This window comes from Pongo abelii, chromosome 10 (assembly GCF_028885655.2).
Source record: "Pongo abelii isolate AG06213 chromosome 10, NHGRI_mPonAbe1-v2.0_pri, whole genome shotgun sequence".
NCBI classification, from domain to species: domain Eukaryota; kingdom Metazoa; phylum Chordata; class Mammalia; order Primates; family Hominidae; genus Pongo; species Pongo abelii.
The window spans coordinates 98,589,037-98,598,517 of NC_071995.2; the positions used below are offsets into that span (position 1 = coordinate 98,589,037).

A 9,481-nucleotide genomic window follows, 5' to 3' on the forward strand; every position below is an offset into this window, starting at 1 on the left:
GCATTGTTCTGGAATACACACGTTTTTACCCTTACATTTAGGACAATGATCCATTTTGAATTAATTTTGGTGTATAATGTGAAGAAAGATTCAAAGTTTATTTCCTTTCCAGGTGGATATCCAGTTATTCCAACACTATTTCTGGAAAAGGCCATTCTTTTCCCATCTAATTTATCTGGCCCCTTTACCAAAAATCAATTGACCACATAAGTGTGAATTTATTTCTGGATTCTCAGTTCTGTTCCATTCATCTATATGTCTATCTTTATGAAACCTTTCATTTTTAATCCTTTGGAAGAGGGTAATATTTAGAGAAAAATATATATGTTCAATGCTGTCCACTGAAGCTTACAATTTATCAAAATTTAAATATGATAATAGGCAAACAAGGACAATTACTGGTTCTTTAAAATGTATTTTTACCACACAGTTTAAAATAAAATGGTAATTAAATCATTTTGGATATTTTACTGAATCTAGAAAAAACTAGAAAAGAAAATCCTATTGTTTAAGGAAATAAACCACTGCTAATAACTGCTGCATTGATTATATTCATCATGAAGAATAATTTGCAAATTTAAGAGGTATATAAACATTATTATGAGACAATGAAAGCATAGCAAAAACACACCTAGTTTCTTTAAACTGGTTCAGGTCTTTTCAGCCACCAGTGAATTACATTCTTGGGTATAAAACATAATACTATGATGTAACCATACGCATGGTTTGACTGTCCCCTCCAAAACTCATGTGGAATCCCCAACTGACAGTATTGAGAAGTGGGTCCTGTAACAGGTGATTGGATCATGAGGGCTCTACACTAATGAATAGATTATTCCATTCATGGATTAATGGATTAAAGTGTTATCATGGGAGAGAAACTAGTGGCTTTATATGAACAAGAAGAGAGACCTGAGCTAGCACACTCAGCCTCTCGCCATGCGACTCCCTGCACCATCTCAGGACTCTGCTGAGTCCCCACCAGTAAGAAGGCTCTCACCAGATACATCCCCTTAGCCTCCATAACCATAAGAAATATATTCCTTTTCTTTATAAATTACCCAGTTTCATGTATTCTGTTATAGCAACAGAAAACGAACTAATACACCATAGAACTATCATCAGTAATTTTGAGAAGTGGAGAACACAAGAGTTGCCAGAAGACTGAAGATGCACAGATGTTTCCATTTTCAAAACATAAAAAATGAATTCCAGAAACTAAATGCTAATAAGCATGATATTGAAAGCTGGCAAAATTATAGAACAGATGAAGCATATAGTTTATCAACATCTTTTCAAGTCATCAGTAGAAGATAAAATTGTTTCTTCATCAAACTAAATTACTTAAATTATATACCTGAAAATGGCTAACAAAATGCTGAATTATTATAAGTATCCAGTAAATATATTTTTAAAAAACAAACCAACCTCAAACCTGTCTCTGGCAAATTCTGTAACAAAGAAAGAAAATGAAGTCAAAAACACAGAAAACTACACAAAATTATGTTTTAAATATTATGCATAATTCTACAGTTAAAAATAGAAAATTTTGGCCTGGATGTGGTGGCTTATGCCTGTAATCCCTGCACTTTGGGAAGCTGAGGCAGGCAGATCACTTGAGCCCAGGAGTTCCAGACCACCCTGGCCAACATGTTAAATCCAGTCTCTACTAAAAATACAAAACAAAAACAGAAACAAAAACATTAGCCAAGTGTGGTGGTGCGTGCCTGTAGTCCCAGCTACTAGGGAGGTAGGAGAATTGCTTGAACCTGGGAGATCACGCCACTGCACTCCAGCGTGGGTGGCAGAGTGAGACCCTGTCTCAAAAAAAAAAAAGAAAACAAGAAAAATAAAAGAAAATCTTGGCTGAGCGCAGTGGCTCACACCTGAAATCCCAGCACTTTGGGACGGCAAGGTGGGCAGATCACTTGAGGTCAGGAGTTTGAAACCAGCCTGACCCACATAGTGAAACCCCCATATCTACTAAAAATACAAAAATTAGCTGGCCATGGTGGTGGGCACCTGTAATCCCAGTTACTTGGGAGGCTGAGGCAGGAGAATCACTTGAACCCAGGAGGCAGAGGTTACAGTGAGCCGAGATCATGTCACTGCACTCCAGCCTGCACAGAGCAAGACTCCGTCTCAAAATATATTTTAAAAAAGAAAAAAAAAAAGAAAAGAAAATCTAGATGAAATGGACTCATCTCAAGTTGTCAAAATTGATAGCTCCTCCTCTGTATGTGGCAGCACTGGTGACACAAAGTATAAACTAGAAAATAGCCAAGTGGAAGTTAAATATATGAATTTAGAGTCCAGGGAAGAAGTCAGGGCTGGAATTTGGGAATAGTCAATGCATTTGTGGTATTTAAATCCATCACATCAGAAGAGATCACCATGGAAGAGAATACGGACAGAGGAGATAAGTCCAAGGACTGAGTCCTGGAACAACCAGGAATTTATTCATTAAAAGAGAATGAGGAAGCTGCACTTTGGGAGGCCGAGGCAGGCAGATCACCTGAGGTCAGGAGTTTGAGACCAGCCTGGCCAACATGGCGAAACCCCGTCTCTACTAAAAATAAAACATTAGCTGGGCATGGTGCCAGCGCCTGTAGTCCCAGCTGCTCGGGAGGCTGAGGCAAGAGAATAGCTTGAACCCTGGAGGTAGAGGTTGCAGTAAGCTGAGATCGCGCCACTACACTCCAGCCTGGGCGACAGAGCAGTACTCTGTCTGAAAAAAAAAAAAAAAAAAAAGAGAGAATGAGGAAGTACAGCCAGTGAGGTGAGGGGAAAGAGACATGGGATAAAGTAGATCCTGAAAGCTAAATGAAGCAAATGTTTGAAAAGGAGGAAATGATTGACTGCAGCAAATGCTGCTGAGTAGTCAGGCAAGATGAGGACTGAGAACTGAAGCAAAGTGGGGATTGGACAACAGCATATTTTGTCCCTAATTGACAAAAGCCTAATTGGAGTTAGTTCAAGATAGAATGAGAAAGGATAAAAGAGAGACAGACAGTACTTTGAAGAGTTCTTGTACAGAGAGGAGTAAGAAAATATTGCTGAAGCTGAAGGGGAATGTAAGTTCAAGGAAATTTTTGTTGTTGTTGTTAGGATGACAAATTTTATAACATGTTGTATGCTGGGAAAAATAATTCCACAGAAAGAAAAATTGATGATGTAGAAGAGAGGAAACAATTTCAGGAGAAATATTCTTGAATGGTTTAGAGGCATCACAAGTGGAATATCTAGTGTGAGATGCAGCCTACACAACTTGCCCATGCAAGGCAGTGTATATAGGCCCCCATAATGTTAGACCAATAGATTTAGGAGGTGTTGCAGGTTAGGTTTCCCAGAAGGCAGACACTAAGACAGAGTGAGGAGCCTAAAATGTTTACTGGGGAGTGACTCCTGTAAATGGAAAAGGCATGAGTCAGCTGGAGCCATCAGACAACAATGTAGACTTCTATGATGCTGTCCTAACAGTCTCTGCCGGCCCAGCTCCAAAGTCAAGATTGCCTGTTAGAGGAGTCCCACCTTGGATCCTTGGATGGAAATGAACAGACCCTTGCACATTGCTTTGCTCAGTTGTTGGCTGAAGGCCACAAAAGAAGCCTATGGTGTCAGTTTGAAAGCAGAAGGGAACCCTGAAGGGATTAATTGCTGGAAGCTAGCAGCTAAACACACTCCTTGCAAATGGACAACTAGCCTTTTATCGAAGGGAGAGTTGAGTGGGCACATCTTCATGTCCGACACAGAATAGGAAGATGTAGAAATTCTCTTTTGTTTACTTTCATCTTCACAGTTGCATTAGGCCATTCTTGCATTGCTATAAAGAAATACCCGAGGTTGGGTAATTTATAAAGAAAAGAGGTTTAGTTGGTTCCTGGTTTTGCAGGTTGTACAGGAAGCATAGCAACGTCTGCTTCTAAAGAGACTTCAGGAAGCTTACAATCAAGACAAAAGATGAACAGGGAGCAGGCATGTCATATGGTGAAAGCAGGAGCAAGCGGTGCGGTGGTGTGCCAAATACTTTTAAACAATCAGATCTCATGCACTAATGCATGGACAGCACCAAGTGGATGGTGCTAAACCATTCATGAGAAAACCATCTCCATACTCCAATCACCTCCCATCAGGCGCTGCCTCCAATTTTGGGGATTACATTTCAGCATGACATTTGGACAGGGATACACATCCAAACTATATCAACAGTGAAGTAATAAGCAAAGTCATCAGCTTGAATGAGTTGAGGGGAGAAAGAGTGTTGGAGGTTTCTAGCAAGAGGAGAAAACATGAAGCAGTTGACTTGAAGACTGCAAGAGTGAATATATAGAGATTATTGGGCAGCCCTGATAATTTATTTAGTAGTGTTTAAATTTAAAGCAATATCAACAGAAGAAAGATCAGCAAAAGATGAAAGAATTATAGAAATAACTGAAGAAGACTTGGTTTTTAAAATATTGCTAGCAATTAGTCAACAAAAACAGACTACACGTAAGGAAGCAAGAACCATGCTGGTCTCATATTTTATTCAAGAAGCAACAAAACATACTTTTAAAATATAAAACATAAAACATATAAAAGTTGTGCATCAGAAGATTCTTAGCCCTAAGAAATAGAAAACCCAATATAACTAGTATAGACAATAAGGCAGATTTATTATTTCACATAAGAATTTCTAATTTGGCTCTGAGATTGGTTAATTTAGTGGCTCAAAGACCTAGGTTTCTTCCATTTTTCTGCTTTGCCAGGCTCAGGAGATCAGCTTATTCTGAGTTACTCATCCCCTTGTTCATGAGTCGGTCCTACAGTTCCAGACATTACAAGCAGACATGACAATATCGAGCAGAATAAGAAAGAAGATCTCACTGGCTAGAGTTGTGTCACATGCCCATTCCAAAGCCAATCACTATTAAGGGGAAAGCAATTGATTTAAAGCACAAGTCTGGGTAGAGAAGGGTGGACTGGCCAAACAAAATCAGAATTTTCTTAATAAGAAAAAAGGAGAAATGGCTGCCGGGTAGGCAATCAACAGTACTTCTATGAGAGGAAGAACATATTGTAATTTGTAAATTTAAAAATCCAGCAAAACTATCTTTTTTTATTGAGGGTACATCCTCAGAAATAAACATACTTAAAAAATATACCACCCATATATCTTCCTTGAAAATATTGTAGATAACTGAGAGAAGAATAAGACAACTCATAAAGAAGTCATGTTATGAAACAACTGATAGTAATCAACGAATCCAACAACACAAAGTTAAATCTGATTGTTTTAATTGTTTTTAAGAAGAATACCTGCAAATTACATTAAAAACTAAATACTTAAATGACATTTAAGCTAGGATCTGAAAACTAAAAATTATTTAGACAGGTAAAGAGTTGAGAGAAGAGCATGCCAGACAGAAGGAATGATGTGAGCACTTCCTTAAGGCTAGAGCGGAAATAAGCATAACATAGATTACGAAGGTGTCAGATCACACTGAGCCTTGTGTGCCATGTTAGGGATTTGGAATTTTATTTTAAGCATACTGAACATTGCTAGTGTTTTAAGTATAGTAGTCACATATCTCATTCTATTTTAAGAAGATCATACTGGTTTCTTTCTCTTTTTTTTAATCATGCCACATTATTTTTAATTACACACAAAGATCTAACATGTCACCCAGGGACCATTTCACCCACTGCTCTGTTTGGCCGCCAGTCTTTTGTCTCTCTCTTCAGCAATGGTGAGGTGGATACCTTTTCCTCAGGAAAAAGAAATTCACAGTTTGTTGCACTTGCCAATAACAAAAATGTTGGAAAGACGAGTGGCAAACCTGTTGCTGTTGGCATCTTTCATGTGAACCATGTCAAAAGATCCAGATCTCTGTGATGATCACACCAATTCTTCCCAGGTTAGCACTTCCAGTCACCATACACAGGTTACCAGTGTCAAACTTGGTGAAATCAGTAATCTTGCCAGTCTCCAAATCAATCTGAATGATATCATTCACCTTGATAAGGGGATCAGGATAGTGGATGGTGCGAGTATCATGAGTCACAAGATGAGAGATTCCTTTTGTGCCCACAAAGATTTTTCTCACTTTGCACAACTTGTACTTGGCCTCCTCAGGTGTAATATGATGTATAGCAAAGCGACCCTTGGTGTCACAGATCAGATGGAAATTCTCTCCCGTCTTGTCAATGCTGATGACATACATGAATCCAGCAGGGTAGGTTATATCAGTTCGGACCTTGCCATCGATCTTAATGAACTGCTGAATGCAAATCTTCTTTACTTCATCTCCTGTCAGGGCATACTTAAGTCTGTTCCTTAGGAAGATGATGAGGGAGAGACACTCTCAACCTGTGGGACCGGTGGATGGACAAGGAGCAAACACACTGTTCAATTTATCCAGCATCCAATGCTTTGGAGCTGCTACCCACTTCAGATGCTTCTTGGGACCACAAGTCATGGCTGTGTTAAGCAAGGAAAGAGGACCCCCATCTTCCAGTGTGTGTAGAAATTTGGTATCTCTTTAAAAAGACTGATGGGAGCAAGGCAAGGGTAGAAGTTAGGAAGCTACTGAAGGTGAGAAATTATGTTGTCCATACTGAGCAGGAGTGTGAAAATGAAAAGATATTGATAAATTGGAAATATATGTAGAGATATGCAATAAGACAAGCTGAAGGATTGCAGATATATGAGGATGAGTTGAGGGAAATGGTAGAATCAAAAGGAGCCAAGCTTTTGGCTGTGTGGATGGTAGTGCCACTTACTGAAAAGGTAAGGACCAAAAGATTAACAGGTTGCAGCTGGGGAAAGGATATGGGAGAAGGGCACCAAGAACTCTAATTTGAGTTAATCTAAGTTAAGATGAGGTCATTAGGTTGGACCCTAATCCAATATGACTCATGTCCCTATGAAAGGGAAATCTGGACCCAGACAGACAGACACACATACATGCACACACGCATGCATGCACACACACACATATGCACACATGCACGCATGCACACACACACACATGCACACACACGCATGCACGCACACACACGCACGCATGCACACACACACACGCATGCACACACACACACACATGCACACACACACACACACACACACAGAGGGAGAGAGACAGAGCCATGTGAAGATAGAGGTAGAGATCAGAATTGTGCTACCACAAACTAAGGAAGGCCTGGGGCTACCAGAACCTGGAGGCGTTAAGGAATGATCTTCTGCTAGAAAATTGAGAGAGAGCATAGCCCAGCCAACATCTTGATCTCAGACCTCTAGCATCCAGAATACTGAGGCAATCCATTTCTGTTGTTTTAAGCTACCCAGTTTATGGTACTTTGTTATAGAAGCCCTAGGAAACTAACACATCAGGTTAAATTACACATGGTCAAATTATAAAATTATGATTAATGTATTATATGGCCAAATGATGAAATCCATCTCCTTGCATATATCCTGAATTCTCTTGCCTTTATCTTGGATAAATAATAAAACTTCATTCCAAGATGGCCAAATAGGAACAGCTCCAGTTTACAGCTCCCAGCGTGAGTGATGCAGAAGACGGGTGATTTCTGCATTTCCAGCTGAGGTACCGGGTTCATCTCACTGGGGCTTGTCGGACAGTGGGTGCAGCCCATGGAGTGTGAGCCAAAGCAGGGCGGGGCATCATCTCACCCGGGAAGCACAAGGGGTTGGGGAATTCCCTTTCCTAGCCAAGGGAAGCCATGACAGACAGTACCTGGAAAATTGGGACACTCCCACCCTAACACTGTGCTTTGCCAACAGTCTTAGCAAATGGCACACCAGGAGATTATATCCCGCATGCCTGGCTCGGAGGGTCCCATGCCCATGGAGCCTCGCTCACTGCTAGCACAGCAGTCTGAGATCGAACTGCAAGGCGGCAGCAAGGCTGGGGGAGAGGCATCCACCGTTGCTGCGTGGAGCCCACCGCAGCTCAAGGAGGCCTGCCTGCCTCTGTAGACTCCACCTCTGGGGGCAGGGCATAGCTGGACAAAAGGCAGTAGAAACTTCTAAAGACTTAAATGTCCCTGTCTGACAGCTTTGAAGAGAGTAGTGGTTCTCCCAGAACGGAGTTTGAGATCTCAGAACAGACAGACTGCCTCCTCAAGTGGGTCCCTGACCCCTGAGTAGCCTAACTGGGAGACACCTCCCAGTAGGGGCTGACTGACACCTCATACAGCCAGGTGCCCGTCTGAGACGAAGCTTCCAGAGGAAGGATCAGGCAGGAACATTTGCTGTTCTGCAATATTTGCGGTTCTGCAGCCTCTGCTGGTGATACCCAGGCAAACAGGGTCTGGAGTGGACCTCCAGCAAACTCCAACAGACCTGCAGCTGAGGGTCCTGACTGTTAGAAGGAAAACTAACAAACAGAAAGGACATCCACACCAAAACCCCATCTGTACATCACCATCATCAAAGACCAAAGGTAGATAAAACCACAAAGATGGGGAGAAAACGGAGCAGAAAAGCTGAAAATTCTAAAAATCAGAGCAACTCTTCTCCTCCAAAGGAACGCAGCTCCTCGCCAGCAACGGGACAAAGCTGGATGGAGAATGACTTTGATGAGTTGAGAGAAGAAGGCTTCAGACAATCGGTAATAACAAACTTCTCTGAGCTAAAGGAGGATGTTCAAACCCATCGCAAAGAAGCTAAAAACCTTGAAAAAAGATTAGACAAATGGCTAACTAGAATAAACAGCATAGAGAAGACGTTAAATGACCTGACGGAGCTGAAAACCATGGCACAAGAACTACGTGATGTATGCATAAGCTTCAGCAGCCAATTCGATCAAGTGGAAGAAAGGGTATCAGTGATTGAAGATCAAATGAATGAAATGAAGCGAGAAGAGAACTTTAGAGAAAAAAGATTAAAAAGAAACAAACAAAGCCTCCAAGAGATATGGGACTATGTGAAAAGACCAAATCTACATCTGATTGGTGTACCTGAAAGTGACGGGGAGAATGGAAACAAGTTGGAAAACACTCTGCAGGATATTATCCAGGAGAACTTCCCCAACCTAGCAAGGCAGGCCAACATTCAGATTCAGGAAATACAGAGGATGCCACAAAGATACTCCTCAAGAAGAGCAACTCCAAGACACATAATTGTCAGATTCACCAAAGTTGAAATGAAGGAAAAAATGTTAAGGGCAGCCAGAGAGAAAGGTCAAGTTACCCACAAAGGGAAGCCCATCAGACTAACAGCGGATCTCTCGGCAGAAACTCTACAAGCCAGAAGAGAGTGGGGGCCAATATTCAACATTCTTAAAGAAAAGAATTTTCAACCCTGAATTTCATATCCAGCCAAACTAAGCTTTATAAGTGAAGGAGAAATAAAATCCTTTACAGACAAACAAATGCTGAGAGATTTTGCCACCACCAGACTTCCCTTACAAGAGCTCCTGAAGGAAGCACTAAACATGGAAGGGAACAACTGGTACCAGCCACTGCAAAAACATGC

At 41.1% G+C, this 9,481-nt stretch overlaps 1 pseudogene; it reads right to left on the bottom strand.

Moving 5' to 3' along the window:
* Positions 1-5,577: 5,577 nt before the first annotated feature.
* Positions 5,578-6,458, bottom strand: LOC100460672 (small ribosomal subunit protein eS4, X isoform-like; annotated as a pseudogene).
* Between the last annotated feature and the right edge of the window lie 3,023 nt (positions 6,459-9,481).